Source organism: Narcine bancroftii, chromosome 2 (genome assembly GCF_036971445.1).
Source record: "Narcine bancroftii isolate sNarBan1 chromosome 2, sNarBan1.hap1, whole genome shotgun sequence".
NCBI lineage: Eukaryota > Metazoa > Chordata > Chondrichthyes > Torpediniformes > Narcinidae > Narcine > Narcine bancroftii.
Window position 1 is genome coordinate 53,780,956 of NC_091470.1, and position 20,454 is coordinate 53,801,409.

General features: G+C 38.0%; 1 long non-coding RNA gene across 1 annotated transcript in view; it reads left to right on the plus strand.

The window, feature by feature from the left end:
* Positions 1-17,998, plus strand: part of LOC138752345 (uncharacterized) — a 39,956-nt gene extending 21,958 nt beyond the window's left edge. The window contains exon 6 of the long non-coding RNA XR_011350544.1: positions 17,930-17,998. This is a non-coding gene — a long non-coding RNA (uncharacterized lncRNA). The remainder of the gene's footprint in view (positions 1-17,929) is intronic.
* Positions 17,999-20,454: the final 2,456 nt, after the last annotated feature.

Here is a 20,454-nt window from a genome sequence, read left to right on the forward strand (position 1 = left end):
AACCTTGGGGGCAAAAATCGGTTTAACATTGGGCCTGGCCATACATGCAGCAGAAACGGCAAATTAATTGCTAAATAAATCACGAAAATCTGTAGACACCATGGTTGAAGTAAAAATACAAAATGCTGAAGAAATTCAGCGGGTCAAACAGTGTCCTTAATGTAGCAAAGGTAAAAATACATAACGTACCCTCAATCTGTCCCTTCACTCTGTGGGGCAGGAGTTAGCGATGAGAAGTCCTGCGCACGTGCACACACAAACAGTGGTGCAGGACCGAGCAGCGAGTGGACGTCTTGCGTGCACGCACACATGATGGACCACTGGGTCAGGAACAACCCGCTATGCACACACACCAGGGGCAAGGAGTACACACACAGCAGAGGGCCAGGAGTGCATGCACATCAGGGGGCTAGGAGCAGCCAGCCATTGGTGACCATCTGGAGAGCTGCTTGCTTTCAAAGGTGCATCGTGCTGCCCATAACAAGGCATCCAGGGACAGAATGGAGGGCAACACTCCTTAAATCAGACTGGTGATTGAATTCTGAGGTGATGGACACTTTAGCCCTGAAGCGTTTGTTGAAAAATATGCTCGCAGACAAACTTGGGTCTGGTGCTGTCAGCCCGTGCAAAGGCATCAGGGTAACTTGCTCTGCTCAGAGCTTTCTGCATGCCTGTCCTGTTCCCATCCCTGTGTTCAAGTAAAAATAAGCAAATGCAGATGTGAACCATCTGAACCTTTCATCAGGTAGCAACTGGCTGGAAATCTGAGGTTTCTTTCTTCATAGATAGTGCCCAACTTGTCGAACTTGTAATATTTGTATTATAAAATATTTTATTATTTTATCATTCTGTCACACATTGTTTGAACAGGGAAAGTTTTCATGAGGAACGAAATGTGAGCTTTGACTTGATATTCATGTCACTCATAGAAAAAAAATACATTAAAGAATGATGAACCAGTCTTAGTTATCATCTAATTACATTCTAATTTCATTCCCAATTCCTTATTGTTGAATAGAGGTGGTAAATCATAACTGATACTCAGTGGGATTGCTGTTTTGTACATTTTTGTGTATTAATCAATTTTTGTAAATCATATTTTATTCAATGATTCTTTCTAATACAGCAAATGATGAAGTTTGGCAGGATGATGGGATAGAAGGAAATCCTCAGTGCGAAATTACTGAATTTAACTGCATTTCCATTTTATTTATTCTGATTACCGCTCGGGGTCAGTAGAAATGATACCAGAACGTAGGCATGGTAACACTGAGAGCCCAACACTCAGATGGACAGAAGGAAGCAGCCCCAGCATAAAGGAAGTGATGGGCAGAGAGTAACAGATAGCAGAATGGAATGGGAAGGCAGGAGCTTAAAAGACCCAGGAACACCTTTGAATAAGTGAGAAGCCCTACTTCATTGGCTAGACTACTTGGAATTGTGGAAGTGTTTGTTATTTTTCTGGTCAGCCTGTCATCTCCTTGTTGATTTGGATCCAAGTGCATATATCTCATGTAATTGGGGCCTAACTTGTCCTCAGTGCCTTAGATTGGCAATGGTCTCTTGCATGGTCTGTAGTAAACTGAGATGAATACATCAGAACCCAGTGTGAAACTCCCTAGGTCCCCTTGCACATCTGAACAATCCACAAGGTTTCATGCATTCCCATTCTGTAAGCAAGATTAAATTGTGAATTGATTAGGTGTTCTTCATCTGAAAGAATTCTTTTGGGATTAGAACTTGCTACTGCCATGAATACTATAAAATAACACTTCTCATTTAAACATTGCAACTGAAATGCAACAAACTGCTGCTCTATCATCAGAAATTAAAAAAAGCGCAGACATTAGATTTAATAAAATAAAATAAATTTCCGGCACTTACAACAGAATCCCACTACCAGAAGGAATTTCTGGCACTTACAACAGGATCGCACTACCAGACACATTCTCCCCTTTCTGCCTTCCATAGGGGCTAATCCCTCCATGACTTCCTCATGCACTCATTCCTCCCCACCAATTTCCCCCCAGCACCTTTCCCTGTGGCTGCAGGATGTGCCATACTTGTGTCCACACCTACACTCTCACCACAGGCCCAAAAAGGCTTTTCAAGGGAAACAACATTTCACGTGTATTTGCAGGATAGATTTATTGCATCTGGTGCTCCCTTTGTGGCCTTCTCTACATCGGAGAGACTGGTCAGATTGGGAAGTCATTTCACTGAGCACCTTCGCTCCAACCACACCAGTGACAGAGACCTCCCAGTAGCCAACCATTTCAGTTCTGTGACACACTCCCATACTCACATATCTGTCCATGGCCTTGTCCCATCAAAACCACCTGTAAATTGGAGGAACAGCACCTGATTTTCCATCTGGGTGCTCTCCAGCCAGATAGCATTAACATTGACTTTTCTGGTTTCTGTTGACCTGCTCTCCTCTTCACCCCCCCCCCCCCCCCACTTTTCCCCTACCTCCTTCCCTTCCCCCTTCCAACTCTCTCTCTCTCTCCTCTATTCACACAACCATCCCTCCTCATTTTGCTTTCTGCTGTGCCCTCTCTGCTTCTCCACCTATCACCTCCTGCCTTTGTGACCACACCTCCCCTCCTACTCTTTTATTCAGATGCCTGGCAACATTTATCCCTGCCGATGTTCCAGGGCTCAAGCCTGAAACATTGGTTATGTATTTTTACCTTTGCCAAATAAAGAACACTGTTTGACCAGCTGAGTTTCTCCAGCACAGTGTTTTTACTTCAAACAAGGTGTCTACAGCCTTTCACGATTTATGACGGAAAATAGATAGTTTTGGCTAAATCTTACATTTTTGTAATGACTCTCTAAACTCTCTAAACTGATGTTCAATGTGCTTCCAAAGGGCAAATCTTGAACATTTGAAACATTGCCACCATATTAATATAGATTTTATTAATATTTTCTGTTTAATTTGTATGTTTATTCCAAGTTTTGAATTCTTATTAAATTCAGTAGTCAAGCTTCCTTTATTGTGATGTAATGAAACAGGTGTAATATTACATAAAATTGGCTTTAGTTTGCTATAAGGCAGACAGATGCGTCATCATCAGAAGTTGCCTGGCACCTCTAACAGTCAGTGGAAGAAAAGCAACCAAGAGTCCCTAAGTGTCTATGGATTCACCTCCAGCACTCCTGCAGCCACACAGACTTCAGTCCAAACCATCAGCAAACTGTGCTCCAGATCCAAACCACTGACATGATCAGGAGCGTTCAGTGCCCTCATCACCCTCTCACATCCTGGCTCCTATACCTGGTACCCCTTCAGCCAGCTTCAAGCCAGTCTCCAGCAGTCCACAGTCTCATGTGAGTCCTTTGACTGCAGTTGCCAATAGCCTGCAGCCTACATGGATTCCTCGCCTCGTGTCACCAACAACCTGTGTGTACTTCAACCGGAGGGCCCCTCACCGGTCCGCCACCGTGGTCACCGTCCTGAAGGTTCATTACCTCTGCTTCTCCTCCTCAGTGGGTGTTGTTCTCCCCATTTTTTGGTGCCCTGCTCCAGTCCTCTGTTTCCCTGGAGTCTGCAACAGCTTGAGGCTGTTGCCAAACACAGGCTCTGCCATCTTGGCCCCAACCCCACCATCACAGAATTTTAAAATAAACCTCCAATAACTCCTTAAACAGGCTGTTTAAAGCCTGTGCAGAGCCATTGGTAGTTGAACTAGGCGGTAGAACCCTCCAGAGGAGCACTGCGTCTCTTCTTCCTGCTCACCCTGGGTCCGGATCAGCAACAGAGCTGCCTTTGCAGCAACTCCAGCAATGCTGCCATTTTATTTCCCCCCCACTGTGCATATCTAGCCTCAACCTGTCGATTGTAAAGCAGGTAATGTTTCAGATCCATGCTGGTGTTCAATGATTTAATTGTCAAATCAGCACTAATCATGGACCAGAAGATACATTGGACACATAAATCAAATCGAAGAGTTGTGATGGCGATAACTAAAATATGGACTCAAGTTGTTCCTTGATGGGCTTTCACATTGGAGAATAGATTGAGATTTCTTGGTAGATATGATTTCTTTCTCCCTCCTTCAGTAACTTTTCTTAATCTGCATACTCTCTTCTCATTTTCTCAGTCATGCTGAATTGCAAAGGGAATGAAAAATGACGCCCACATTTTGGAGAAGTCTTTATCTGTTGTATCACTGGCTGAGGTGTTTGCAATTTGAGTAACTGGTAGACAGCACAAGACACTCTGAATAACCGCAGCAACAGTAGATGTGATAATATAGTAGTTAACTTATAAAAGGGTTATTCCTTCATGAGTATGAGAATTTTTTGTTATGTGTACATTGCACTAACGAAAATGTACAGATGCACTGAAATTCTTTCTTGCTGCAGCCACAATAGCAACACAAGATGCACCAACAACTGTAGCATACATTAAATGATCAAAAATGGCATATGATAGAATAAATATGGAAAGATAAATATGAAAGGATATTTCAATAATGCTGACAGACTATTAGAGGTCCTGAAGTAGTTTATGATTAGGTTAAAGGGAGTACAGGGAGATTCAAGAGCCTGATAGATGTTGGAAAAAAAAAACTGTTCTTGTACCGAGAGGGGCTGGACCTTAGGCTTCCATATCTTCTGCCTGAAGGTCGCAGTGAGAAGGAATTTTGAAGTACTCACCCTCTACTCTGCCATCCTGCTAATGAATACGGGTGCATGGTTCCTCATATTCTCCTTCTTCAGTTCTGCAATGAGCTCCTTGGTCTTGCTAATATTGAGAGTAATATTTTTATTGTGGCACAACACAAACCAAATTCTGGTTCACCAATCTGTACTCTGACTTATTTCACCAACAATACATCGATTGCATTGGAGCTGAAGTTGACTATGCACTCATGGATCTACAGGGAAAAGAGCTGGGGTAAACGTACAACCTTGAGCTGCCCTGTGCTGATTGTCAATCTGATTGTGACCTGCCAATGAGTTGCAAAGGGAGGAATAGAGTCCCAGATCCCTGAGTTTGATTATCAGATTGATTTAATTAGAGCCAATATGATCTGATTGAGTTTGCAGGGATTGTGTAAATTTCCTAGTATGTTTTAAGATTGAGTAGACGAGAACTGAGCTTCTAAATGGCAGCAAAGACATGAAATGAGTGCTATATTCTGATCGACATCACAACCCTGTACTGTATATTTCTATGAACACACCTTTCATGTGCTGACACTCTTACCCATGTGATGTTCAGGGTAATGTGCGTGCATAGTTGGGTGCCATGTTGCACTCATAAGAGTTCTTGAACTACCCCAAAAAATAGGAGCGACCAAGTCTGTTTAGTCCCCTCAGCTTTGTATGGATATTTTAAAGTGTGCCATAGATGCAAGAAAGAACATTGTGATGCTTTTTCTCATTCTGTATTAACTTGTCATTATATAATAAAACTTTTTTTTTTACACAGTGTGGGCTCGACAGTAATGTTAACATTTTGTGAAATATACCTGAGCACATTTTTTTTGTGAATGATCAAATTCTAATGTGGGATGCTGCATTGGATTTCACAACATAATTACTACAAGCAATAACTTCACCTTTGGAAGCTGTGGCATTGTATCATTCTTGCAAATTGTATACTGGAACTATCTTGTAAAAGTGACGGTTTTATCACTTTGCAGATACAAATTAAAATTATAGAATTAGAGAGTGAACAGTTTTTCAAGTTTACAGCAATGAATTAAATATTTATTATACAGTAAAATCCCCATTATCCAGCATTCAATTAACCAGAAACGGAAACAACTGGCAAAAATATCTAGGAAATAAATAAGTATTTAAACAATAAAATACTAAATAAAGTTTTTAAAATTGTAAAATTGTTCTCCGAAGCACACACAACCACTTGGGAGCAACAATTCAGCCAGCGGAGAGCCCAGGTTGTGCTTCGCCCGCAGCAGCTGCTTGAACAACGTTTCAATAAAGTTTAATTTGAATAAAATAGTGGCGTCCAGGATGAAGAGCTGGCTGGTGCTGCTCTCCCGAAGTGTCTTGCTATCCCTACCTGGTAAGAGTCTTTATTAGTAAGGTTTTATCTGTAAACTTGGGAAAAGGATTAATTATGTAGGCGGCATGATTAGTTACAGCACCAGTGACCAGGATTCGAATTTAAAGGAAGGGGCATCGAGAGCTCGGCCGGGACACTTGTGTGAAGGCGAGCCGGGTTCCACCGAGGGCCCAGACGGGACACTTGTGTGGAGACGAGCCGGGTTCCACCGAGGGCCCGGCGGGGACACTTGCATGGAGGCGAGCCGGGTTCCACCGAGGGCCCGGTTAGGATACTTGCGTGGAGGCGAGCCGGATTCCACCGAGGGTGTAATTATGATGACAGCACGGTTAGTGCCGTGGCTAGCACACAACACCACTTCAGCGCCAGCGACTGGGGTTCGAGTTTAAATTTTGTAATTTACGGGAATTAATTGATTAAAGTTAACTTCACAGAAAGACTACAATATTGATTTTTTAAAAAATTTCTTTACATTTTGCATTTGTTTTATTTTAAATGGTGTATTATTAATGCAGGTGTATTAGTTAGGCATTTTAAAATTGAGTCTCAGTCAACTGGAAAATTCGCATTTCCAGCATCGCAATCCCCGTAGATGCTGAATAATAAAAATGCACTGTATTTGTGCCATTATTTCCAACAATTAATAAGGGTAAGGGTTTTTTTCAAGTTGGCACTCAGGATGTCAGCCTGGTGAGAGGTGAAAGCAAACACAAATCAAAGTATTAGCATGTTATATCTGACTATCACACAAAAGTTGGAGCTTGCAGTGGTAAAACAGTCAATGAAAAAGGCAGAGATCCAATAAGTTATAGGTGACTATTATGTAATAAAAAGGAAGTTTGGAGAGAATGAGAGAGAACACAGCGGCAGTTTGAATTAGAAAAGCTTCAATTTGAGATTGAGAGAGAGAAAAAGCAACTTGAGTTAGAAAAAAACTTAGATTGGAGGAACCTGAGAAACAAAAGTAGTTGGAGCTAGAATTAGAAAAACTTAGAGGGGAGAAAGCCAAATGGCAAAAGTAATTTGAGTATCTTTAACCTTCCAGAGGGATAATGTGGAATATCCATGTAAGGAAACAAATTAGGAAATGACCTTGCAGAAGGTAAATTTGTGGTTGGTTGCAAAGCCAGTCATTGATGAAACAAAGACTGTGCAGTGATGCAAGCTATGTCTGAAAAGAAGCTTGACAGAACAGACGTTTGGACCAGAGTTCTTGTATTAAACCCGAGAATAAGGATTTGTTGTTGTCCCAAAAAAAGTTTATAATGGGGCAAAGCAGAGATCCTGATCTTGCTGAGGTGAGAGATAAGACTCTCTCCAAGGAGGAAATTAAGAAAGTGCCTGTTGGTTATTATTTTAAGGAAGGTGTGCAAATGAGGAAGTGGAGACCACTTGATATCCCTGCTAGTGAAGAATCAGCAGTTTTTCACCAGGTTGGAGTTCCTAAAGCCTATAGGGATACAATTTTAACCTTGGCCCACAGCACACCCTTGATTGGTCATCTTGCTCTAAAGAAAACTATCTATAAGATTAAAAACAATTTTACTGGCCTAGCCTAATAAAAGATGTTATGACATCTTGCTGGACCTGCCACATTTGTCAGGTTGTGGTTAAACACAATCAGGGTCCCCCAATGGCTCCTTTACAACCTATTCCTGAATTTGATGAAACTTTTTCTAAAGTTATTGTGGATTGTGTTGGCCCATTGCCTCAAGGAAAAGCTGAGAATCAGTATTTGTTAACTGTCATCTGTCCAGTCTCCAGAAGCAATATCACTTAGAAATATTAAACCTAAATCTGTGACAAGAGCTCTAAAGAGATCCAATCAGACCAGGAAAGAAATTTTATGCTGGGACTGTTTCAGCAGTTAGTTTATAAATTAGGGGCTAACCAAATCATGTCATCAGCGTATCATCCAGAATCTCAAGGTATAATTTGATCCTCAAAACCATGAAGAGGACCTATTACATTGTGAATGAGAAAGACTTAGATGTGGGCATCCATTTGCTCTTGTTTGCAGTGAGAGAGTCTGTACAAGAAACCTCAGGCTTTAGCATTTTTGAGTTAGTGTTAGGATATGAAGTTAGAGGACCTTTACTGTTGTTGAAGGAACAATGGGTATAATGAAGATGTGCAGTTGAACGTCTCAAAATTTAAAGATCTTTTGCAGAAAGTCTGTGACTTGGCCCAAGAGAATTTGAAAATGACTCAAGAAAAATGAAAGTCTGGTATGATTTTTTTATTAAAAAAAGGCCAGGGTGAGAACTTTTAAGCCAGGAGATAAAGCGCTAATCCTTTTCCCCAACAAAATATTATCCTCCTAGAGGAAGTTCGATGTTTTGCAGCAGAATCATGGTGCAAATATGCAAATTATGAACCATCCTACAACAATAATATAGTGCTTGAAAAGTAAGGCATTGTCTTTGGTTCATTGATCATTCAAGAATCTGTTTGCAGTGTGGAAGAAGCTTCTGCTGAGTGCTCATCTTTAAACTCCAATACCTCCTTCCCGATGGTAGCAGAGTGGCCTGAGTGGTGGAGGTCTTTGAGGATAGTATTGCTGCTGGCAGGCCTTCTTCGTGATTGCATCAACATGGAAGCTCCAGGACAGATTGTCGGAGATGTTGACACCCAGGAATTTGAAGTTCTTAACCCTTTCCACTACTGAGCCCTCAATGAGGACTGGGTCATGTTCCCCTGACTCCATCCTGAAGTCCACAATCATCTCCTTGGTTTTGTTAACATTGAGCGCAAGTTGATGATTTGACACCACTCAAAGGGCTGATCTATCTCCCTCCTGTACACTTCCTCATTGCCGTTTGTGATTCTGCCAACAACTGTGGTGTTATCGGCAAACTTGTAAATAGCATTTGAATGAGGACTGGCCACACAGTCATGGGTGTATAATGAGTAGAGCAGTGGGCTAAGAATGCATCCTTTGGGTGCACCTCTGTTGATAATCATTGAGGAGGAGACTTTGTTTCCAATTCATACTAACTGTGGTCTTCTGTTGAGAAAGTTCAGGATCCAGTTGTAGAGAGGGATAAAGAGGCCCAGATTTGGTAGCTTCTTGACCAGCATTGATGGAATAAATGGTATTGAATGCTGAGCTGTAGTCTATGCAGAGCAGCTATATGTAAGAATTGCTGTTTTCACGATGATCCAGTGCCGTGTGGAGAGCAAGTGATATTATATCTGGTGTGGAGCAATTGTGATGATGGGCGAATTGCAGTGGGTCCAGATCTTTGCTTAAGTACATGTTGATTCTGGCCATGACCAGCTTCTCAAAACGTTTAATCACAGTAGAAGTTAATGCTGCTGGGTGATAGTCGAAGGTGAATGAAGTTAATTATCTAGTTAAAAAAAACCTGACCAGAGGCTTAAAACGTAGCATTGCCATGTCAGCAGGTTAAAACCTTTTTTTGAGAACTTGGCTGGTAGCAAGGAACAGCCTTCACCAGAGGTGTTGATTCTTTATAAAACTGAGGAATATAGGGATCGTGAGGCAATAGAAGCTGACTCTTGTGAGGGTCACTTCAAACAAAACTGTCCCAGTTCATCTGTCTAATTCGAGTATTTTGCCGAATTTGGATAGTAATTGGCTTATCTTCAGTCTCAGGAAAAGTAACAAAAGGAAGAGCTACTTTTAAAGTATAGGAACTTGTTTCCAGACGTGCCTAAGAGAACCCCAATAACTTGTAATGAAGTGAATGTTGGAGATGCCAGACCTATCAAACAACATCCATATTGAATGAATGTTGAAAAGTGCAAACTGGCAGATCAGGAGATTGAATACACATTAAAGAATGATATTATTAGATGTTCTACCTCAGCATGGAGTTCTCCTTATTTCCTGGTGCCTAAATCAGATAGGACAGTTAGATTTGCACTGATTATAAGAAAGTTAATTCTGTAACAAAGACAGATGCTTATCCTATCCCTAGGGTGGATGATTGTGTGCACGAGGTTGGAAAGGCTAAGTTTCTTATGAAGATGGATGTTAAAAGTTACTGGTATGTTCCCTTAACAGACAAAAGTAGAGAAATTTCTGCATTTGTAACTTTGTCAGGGTTATAAGAGAATTCCCTATTTGGAATGAAAAATAGGGACGTTTCAAAGAATGATTTATTCTGTAACTCAAGATTTAAAGCATATGGATGCTTGTGACGATGATTTAGTTACAGGGAATGACATATGGGAAGTACATATCTCTGAGCTTGAGAGACTGTTTGACAAGCTTTCATAAGCAAACCTTACTGTTAATTTAGCTAAAAGTGAATTTAGCCATGTTACTGTGCCATGTTACTAGCCATGTTTCTTGGTTATATTGTTGGTCTGTGCAACTTGAAGCCTGTTCAAGCAAAAGTTCAGACAATATCTGGGTTTCTCATTCCCACAGGTAAGAAACTATTAGGAGGTTTTTGGGAATGGTTGGGTATTACAGAAAGTTTTGGTTTTAAGAAAAAAATTGTTGTTATCGCCCACCCCTTAACTAACCTTCTTTTTTTTAAACTTTATTTAAAATTTTATGACATGAATAAAATAAAAATTACATTTAAATAAATAATAAAAAATAAGATAATAAAAATTAGAATACTACATCATTAAACTACACAAATTAACCCCCCCAATAATTATAACACAACATTAATCATCTAATTTAAAATTAGTCCAACCCTCCCCCCAAAATAAAGAGTGAAGAATTAATTAACAATATTGTAAATAAAATAGAAAAAACCCCACTTACAAAAAAAGGATAAAACTTAACAACAAAAAAAATACTAACAACAAAAAAAATATCAATACTAAAATAATACCCTTAAACATATATTTAAATCAAACATAATACATGTATTTAACAAGTGAAATCCACTTTAAAACTAAGTTCAAATATTAAAATCATATAATCAACCACATATCTGTTATTAAAAAAAATCATAATTAATAATACATAAATACAGAATTTCCATTAATACCAAGTTTCCTTTATAATTCATTGAGAGAACAAAAACATCCCTTAGAAAAACAGATAAACTTTTTATTCCCTTCCCCTCCCCTTATATAAAAAAAGAAAAAAAAGAAAAAAGTTCAAACTCTTATAAAGTTCTCCATATTCTTCATTTATAACATCTTCAAAATTCTCTATTGAAATTAACTTAATTTTATTAAACTTTTCTCCCTCAATGTATTTGTACTTAATTTTCTTCTTTTTCTTCTTATCACCTTTCCCCTCATCTTCCTCTTCATCTAATTCAACATCCTCAATTTTTGACTTATTATCTTCTGTGACATCATCCTCTTAAAAAAGAAAGAAAAAAGAGAAACCCCCCCAAAAAAAGAGAAAAAAAGGAGAGAAAAAAATCCTCCTAATTCCCTCTCAATTACAATCAGAAAACAAAAAGAGTTTAAAAAAAAATATTTATTTAAAAAAAATAATTAAAAAACCTTCACTTCTTAACCCAAAAATTAAAAAGAAAAAAAAAACAGGTCGGAGGTCACAACTACCTCCTCCTGTTTAAACCGCCCAAAGCGGTAACTCCCCCAAAATATTGGGTGTGAGATAACTCACAGGTAGCTGATGACTTCTGGAAACTAGTGCCCACCCAGTTCCCTCTCCCAACTCCCATTTCATTAAACTATCAACATTATTTAAACTATTTAAACTCTTCTCAAAAAAAAGATAAAAGATTTATTTTTTTAAATCAACGTTACCACTTCGGTCACCATTGCTTCCATTTCTTTTAAAAAACTGGATCCCACCTTATATCTCTGCTCTCTTTGGAGACCTTGAAGGACTACATCGTTCCTGAAACTGCATGATTGGAAGAGACTGAGCAAAGTCCATAACCTCTTTAGGATTGTCAAAGAACTTTGGCTAATTTCCATCCTAAAAAATCTTCAGTACTGCAGAATACCTGAATGTTCCCTGATGTCTTTTTTTCCACAACCGTTCTTTCACAGAATTAAATTCGCGTCGTTGAAACATAATTTCTTGACTCAAATCTTGATAGAAGAAAACAGGATTATTCTGAATCATCAAAGGAGATCTATTTTGCTGGGCATTTCTAATAGCCGTACGTAAAATTGTCTCTCTGTCACAATAGTTTAAACAACGGATCAAAACAGATCTTGGATTCTGTCCTGAAAAAGATTTTCTTCTTAAAACTCTATAAGCACGTTCCAGTATTAAACCTTCAGGGAATTTATCCTGTCCTAACACTCGTGGAATCCATTCAGTAAAAAATTTTCTTGGATCTGGTCCTTCTATGCCTTCTGGCAAACCAACAATTTTCACGTTGTTTCGTCTAGATTGATTCTCCAAATAATCAACCTTTTTTGCTAAGTTTTTATTTTGGATCTGCAATGTTTCAATTATTCTATTTTCATCTTGCAGTTGATCCTGTGCATCGACTAAACCTTGATCTCACATTTCAAATCTTTCAATGGTTTCAAGCTTAAAAGCTCCATTAATGACTTCCGCCATCGCATTAATCTTGGAAATAAACAGGTTCACAAAATTAGCTAAGTGACTCGATACAGAATATATCTTATCTTCAAGATCCTTAACAGACATTTCAACAGAAGTAGATTCAGGCATAATGGGGTCTTGCTGTTCCTTAGAGACCACGAGATCTTCTGTCCCTTCCCTTAATTTAGTATCTTTTCTAGCAGTTTGACTTCGTATAAAAATCCCTCTCAAAGTCCCCCCAGCAATGCCAGGAGACTGAAGATCAGGGTTATCTTTAAGCCAAATCTCTTTAATCATCTTCACTGAATCGATGTCTGGAAAAACCGTTGTAATTGAAGATGCATTTTGCAGCGCCACCACTATAGCAGTCGAATCACAACTCTTTAACTCTCCAGCTGGTGGCGCCCCAGCTGATTCAACTGTCAAAACCTCAGCAACAACATCTGCAGTGGCCACCGTGCGAAACACTGGCACCCGTCCAGCCCCTTGTTCTGAAAGCTGTTGAGTGCGACCTTCAGAGAGCCTCACCGGCTTAAAACGAAGCTTCAATGCCGAACTCTGCACGTCCTCCTCTGGATCCATTCTACGTTGAGACCTGGCTTCTTGTAAACAAGTAGGCTCAGACAATTTCGGAAAATGTAGTTTTTTAACAGTCTGTTGATATTTTCTTTTACCTTTTTTTTTGCATATCCAACACCTCTTATTATTTATAAACTTTTAAAAGAACTTTAACGGGCACTTAAAGACAAAACAATAAATCAGAGTCAGGAGAGGTCTGGAAGGCACGTCTGTTCCCTACGCCATCTTGCCACGCCCCCCCCTTAACTAACCTTCTGAAGAAGAGTGAAAAGTTTGTTTCAACAGAACATTATCGGGAAGTATTTGACAAACTGAAATCAATTTTATATCACCAGCCTGTGTTTAAGTCACCTGTCTTTAGGAAGCCATTTTTTAGCATTAGATGCTAGGGATGAAGCTGCAGGAACAGTGCTATTACAAAGGAATGGTGGTGATGATATTGACCATCCAGTGGTTTACTTCTCCAAGAAATTTAATAAACATCAAAAGAATTATTCTACTATAGAGAAATAATTATTGGCCCTTGTCTTGGCTTTGCAGCATTTTGATGTTTACATCTGCACAGCTTAGGGACCACTTGTTGTGCAAACTGACCATAATCCCTTAGTGTTTTTGAGTAAAATGAAAAATAGGCAATTGTTAAACTGGAGTCTAATTTGACGGGAATATAATTTAATGGTGACTTGTATTAAGGGCAAGGATAATGTAATTGCTGATTGCCTTTTAAGATGTTAAGTTTGCAATAATACCGAAAATGTTATATTTGTATTTTATCATGTAAAGAGCGAATCTGTTATTTCAAACATTGTAGTTTTCAGTTAAAACTTCGCTCTTACAGCTCAAAATTTTCTTGGTTGGTGGGAGGTATTACATACTCCCAGTTCATTTTCATTTGAGTGGGACTGTCACTTTAAGAGAACAAATTAAGCTGCAAGCCCTGCACTCTGAGGAGATTGACGAGCTTGACAGGCTAGGGACAACACTGGATTTCAATGACTAAACTTTGAATTGATCCAAAGCTGTAATAGCTTGGGTATTTGCACAGACATAAGTATATTTGCACATTGTGGATTTAAATTAGGTAAGTTTAGATAAGGTGTTATTATTGGTAATTAATAGTAAAAATATTATTTTAAATATAACACTCTTGGTTAATTTTTATTGCTGCTGTCTGAGTACAATTGTAGTATGCTAGAAGATGACTTCTTGCATTGGATGTGCGGTGGTTGTGCATAGTAATAAATATTTTTTTGAGATGAAAATTACAAAGGCTGCCTTTACAAGTCTTGGCAATTATTTGCACAGATTAGGCATGGTATTACTGCTGTAAATACATCAAACTACATTTTTAATAGTTTTAGAATGCTAACCGTATTCCACTTGGCTTTTGGATTTTTAATTTTCAATCTATGTGTCATCATGACAAACAGAGATTAGGGAAATTGTCCTGTTAAAAGATTTGCTCATTTGTTGAAAATAATTTTCTAATTTTCCAAGGATTTCTTCAAAATGTAATGCCCACTGTAGCAGGCACTAATTAGTTTTCTGTGAACTGACGTTTCCAACACCCTCCAACTGATGCAGCTTTTAATCACATCTGATTTGATGTAGCTAATCCTACATTTTGTTGGCATTGCCAGAGCTCATTAACACTAAGTGTAACACAAGAACCTAGAACCTTGGTAAGACTACTTCAGTAACCTACAGATAAAACAGAAAATTGTGCATTAAATACAATATATTTTGGCATATAAGTCGACTGAGAGGTAGGTCGACCCCACTATTTTAGCCTCATTTTAATGGTTTTATGGTATATCCGGCATATAAGCCAACCCCCATTTTGTTGGGTTGTATGGCCCTCCCAGAAAACCCAAAAAAAATTTAAATGCCCTTGTCGCAAGTAACAAAGCTGTAAAATAAGTAAGTAATAGAAAATCTCAGCCTACCAGGCAGGAGCAGCGATGGCCCATGGAGCTGGAGCACCAACATGGTGCTCCCAGCGGGAGCAGGAACCTAAGTCTACCAGGCAGGAGCAGCAATGGCAATTTCAGGGTCCAAGGTAGGAGCAGTTATGGTGGTGCCAGCAGTGGGGAGGTGTTGCCAGCTTGTACACTGAATGAACATCAACATCAATCTTATTTTTTTGTGAATTTAAGGTCTGAAAAGTATATCCGGTGTATAAATCAATCCCTTCCCCCCCTCGAGAAATTTTTTTTTCATGGTTTCACGACTGAACTGAAATGCCAAAATATACAATATTATTGATATTTAATCATTCTACAAGTACTACCAAGTTTCAATCAAACATGTCTTTAATATCTTTGGAAAGAAGGTGGTTGAAATCATATGGGTTTTTTAATGTAAAAAATTTGATTTGAATAAAAAAATTTGATTTGATTTAATCTGAAGGTGGCTCCCTTGTGGGACTCAGTGGCAGCCCCACACTGAGCTATGACGATACCGGAAGCATCACGATGGTGCATATGCCACTTCTTCTCCCCACTCTGCTCGCCTGCCCACTGCTTTGTCCAGGCTGCATGTGACGTAGCCTGACAGTGGATGTGTGTCACTGGCTGCCTGACGATCGATGGGGCAGCGAGCCAATGGAAAGCGAATGTTGCTTGAACCGGAAGAAGTCTTCATTCTCCTTCCAGCCAACTTGTTGGTTTGTAATTATAAGTTGCTTGTAAAATGGACATTTTCAACTTGGGGACTGCCTGCAAACTGATATCATGACAAAGCCTTGTATTGCCAAATAGAACCATTGAATCATAGATTTTGATGTTCTTGTAGGCTTTTTGATACTGAACAAGCAACTTTATGGAACCTAGTTTCCTCGAAGTTGATTCTTTAAGTATATGGCATAATACGATGGTTTTAAGATTTTTATGCTTCTTTAGTGAAGATTCTGTGCATATGTACTGTCTTAATTTCGCAATGACTGCTTCATGCTGAAAAAAAAAGCAGTTTTGGGAATGTCATATGAAAATACAGTTTCAAATCACAATCTTTCATTAGTAAACTGACAGCATTGAAATTTACAGTATGTTGATCATTCGTTCATTCATTAGAACTCAATTTTTAAGTAAAGAAACAAATATAAACAATAATAATTGATTTACACACTCTGACATTTAGTCACAGCAGATTTATTTATTTATTGTGACTTGATAGATTTAATCAGTATAACTTTTAATTTACCTCATAATTTGTCTACATATTTTTTTGGTGAAAATATAACAATAAATCAAGAGGCATTCTGAACCCACCATCTTTCCTTTTCTCTCTTTCACACGTATACACATACACACACACACACACACACACACACACACACACACACACACACACACACACACACACTTTTCCAATTGCATTATCAAAAAATAGTTAATTGATCTGAAGATTAACTGATCTGTGGTATTTTTAATTTTGTGCTCTGCATTAAGATACTTTTTTAAAGGATTTCAATGAAAGATCTGGATCTGACAGGAAAATTGCCTGCCATTACAAAGGGATGATCAGCAGGGGAAGTCTGCTCACTGTTCTGGTTTGACAGGGTCTGCCAAATTCCAGTGAGGTGCACATGCTCATCTTCTTGAGAATGGAACCAGCTTCTGATATTAAATATTTTCTGTGTATCCATGAAAGTTGCATTTCCAATCCTTCACAAAATACTAAAATTATATGTTGGCCTGTTAGTTATTGATTGCCACTGCATGCAAATTTCTGTATGATCACAAATACAGTATACACCCTGTTTCTCTTTATTTATGTAAATTGATAATACAGTAAAATTCCCATTAAACAGAATTCAAGCAATGGGCCAAATAAAAATTGAGGAAAAAAATAAATAAGATTAAATAAAAATTTAGATAAAAGTTTAAAATTATAAATTTTCTTCAAAGTGAAGATGGGATCAAACATTTAGCCAATGAGCACCTTAATCATGTCCTACTTGCAGTAGCTGTTTGAATAAAGTTGTGTTTGAATAAAATGGCGTTGCTCAGGGTGAAGAGCGGCCAGTGCTGCTTGCTGCTGTGGTGACTCTCCCAAAGTGTCTCCCTATCCCTGTATAGTAAGAGTCTTTATCTTTATTAGTGTATTATTATGTATATTAGTAAGGCTTTATCTGTAAACTTGGGAGGGGGGGTGTTGTTAATTATGAAGATGGCATCACTAGTGTAGCGATTAGCACAATGCTGTTACAAGTCCATCGACCGGGATTTGAATTTAAATTTGTAAGTTACGGGAATTACCTGATTAAAGTGAATTTTACAGAATTAAAGACTACAATACCATTTTTTTTTCAAATTACTTTGCACTGTCTTGTTTTTTAAGCTGTTTATTCTTAATGCAAGTGTTAGGCATTATAGGAGTGAATCTTAGTTTTAGAAAATCTGCATATTTGGCATCTTCAATCCCTGTGTTGTACATGGTTATGCTGATTAAAACATTGCTGGATGCCAGTGGTTTTACTGTTCTCTTAAGTTATTTATGCCCTTCTCATACTTTTGTATCATTGGTATGAAGTGTGTGAAAAATGTTGAGACTAAATGTTGGCTTTCTGTTTTCTTCATTGAGAAAATCCTGGTTAGACAATTCTAGTCATTAGGTACCATGCAAATCTCAGGTGGTTAACAGGACATAGTTGATAATGTGTTTTAACAATACATTCAAGTCATGTTCACAGGCCTGAAGTAATTTGTTAAATGCCAACATAAGTTGTTGAAATTTTTTACATTCTATGAATCCACAGGAGCTCAAGTTTGCTCTCAGTACATTAACAATTTACAATTAAATGCTGCAAAATTAATCACCGTGCTATTTTACAGAAATTTCAACCGAATTACAACTCACCACAGAAGAAAGTTGGTATTCAAGTGAAGAAAGCTGAACTAGGATTTTGCTGTAACTGATTGCACAAAAAATTATCAAACAAATTGTAAGCAGTATCAAATAAACATTTTCAAGGGCACAAAAGCACTAAAAATGTAGGTGCAAATTCTTCGACCTCTCTTAGTGAACCACAAAGAATGAAGATGTGTATGAATTTTGCAGAGGTGGAATAGGTTGTCTTTTAGTCAGTATTGGCGACAGTCTGTCTGCAATCCGTAAGATGATCCTTGCAGCACCAGAGGAAAGTAGGTAGGATTCCTGGCTTGCAAGCACAGATATTGATCTACTTTAGGCAACTAAACAATGCCTCACCTGTTTGCCTTGTCCCTATATTATTTTATGCAGACTAATGCTTGTTTTGTTTGGCTTTTCTTTTATTTCTGAGCTTTGATACACTTTTGGGAGTACATAAACACAGTGTTGTACATGAACATCATCCTCCTTTAAAGTCCTTTGGTGGCTGAAGACCACCTCCTCCCTGCACAGAGACTGTACTGTTATATCAGGTAAAGCAAACAGCCAATAATTAATTCCCAATGAATAGTATGTTTTACAAGCATGTAGAAGGAATGCAGACAATATATATTATTTGGTTGCATTGCCATTTAAAAAAAAATTGTCATTACCTAAAACGGCTGAAATTATTTATTTTTTTCAATAAGCATTTGAAGGTTTTTGCTAATGGTTATTGTAAATATAATACATATATCAAGCTACATGCTTGTATTTGTTGCCTTTGACATCTAAGGACCTGTCAGATGGGTTTATGAATAATGTTAAATATTAAATAATAATTGTATCATGTGTTGTACAAGTTATGCTGATTGAAACATTGAGACATGAGATTCATTTTAAAGATTAAAATTGTACAATAAAACAGCTAAATCTTTATATCATAGGTTATGAATAAAGCTTATCATTGGATCATGCTAATATTTCAGTTATACAATACAAGGAAAGTTTTGCATCTTTTATCTGTTGTTGAGATAATGTCTATTTCACTGCTATAACCATGTGCCTTAAATTCCTTAATCAGAAAACAAGTTGATAGCACGTGGTGCAAGCATTATGATCTCAAACCCAATTCACCACTGATAACTTTATCCTTTGGTATTTTTCTACTCTTCTTATGAGAACGTACTATGGTAAATCTGTTGGTAAATCAGAGCTTCTTGGCCATTCTTCCTCTATAATTCACCAGTACATCCATTGGAAAGTATCAGGGATTAACTGTGGGGGTTGGATAGATGAGAGGGGTTGCTTGGATAATTTTATTTCCAAAAGTAATTGCTGATTAAAAGTACACTAAAATTTTAATAAAATATAGAGCTTTTTTATTAAGGTGTTTTTAGTTTAACATATACAACATGATGTAACTCCATAGACTAGAAGTTACCTGACTGATAGGCTTTTATTACCATAAATATAATGGAGTAGCTTAGAATTGTGATATTTAAGCACAGTTCAGTTTATTGACTTGAAAGACATCTTTGAAATAATTTTATTTGCATCTTCCAGTCAACATTATTACTGAAAATTAAAGCTGTTTCAAATTTCAACTGATAGTCATAGTTGCGAAAAAAATCTTTTTTTATAAAGTACGATTAATTTTATTGATAGAATCTGATATTTCTTGCTAACACTTTGGAGCTGCTTTCCAATGCAGTCAAACAACAAATTACTATAGCCAAGTGTAGGGTATCAACCCTTAGTTACACCAATTGAGCAAAGCATAACATTCACACTCCCAGTTCCACTAAAGAAAACCTTAATTTTTTTGCATTACAGGTAGATTTCAGGACCCTAAGCAAATAAATTAAAACTCTACTGTCAGTCCCTGAATGGAGTCAAGTCTAATCCTAACCATGCAATAGCAAAAAAAAATTCAAAACTACCTTATCAATATTAAAAACTCCAAGGCAATGCTGACATTGTTCAAACCTATTCCCAAGGAATGGAACACCTCAGATCCTTAAGAATATGCCTCCATTTATAATCTAATAAACATCTTCATTTTTTTTTTCTTAAACTCTGAACTCTGTCAGCTATGTCCCTCTACTACCAGCACCAATTAGAATTGACTGCAACCTCTAGATTTGTTAAAACCTTCTTTGTGCTTATCGATTAGATTCAACGGAAGTGAGTGTCAGGCTAAGCTGAATTGTCACTGCTTTCACAAATGAGTTCATGAAGGTAGCCAATGTTTGAAGGGATGGGTTTCTAGCTCAAAATAAAGCATGTGTGAAGTTTTTTGTACTGTTCCATTCATCTTGCCATTCACTGCAGGATTCATCCACTTGTGTTTGGATGTGGACATGTATCAACCTTTATGCAACCTTGCCATTTGGAAAGCTGGCACATGGTATTAATTCTTCCTGCTCCAGTTCCTCAGAACATGCCTGATGTTTTGAAATGTGCTAGCTTCACTTTTATCATAATTTCTAAATGATGTGCTTTGTTG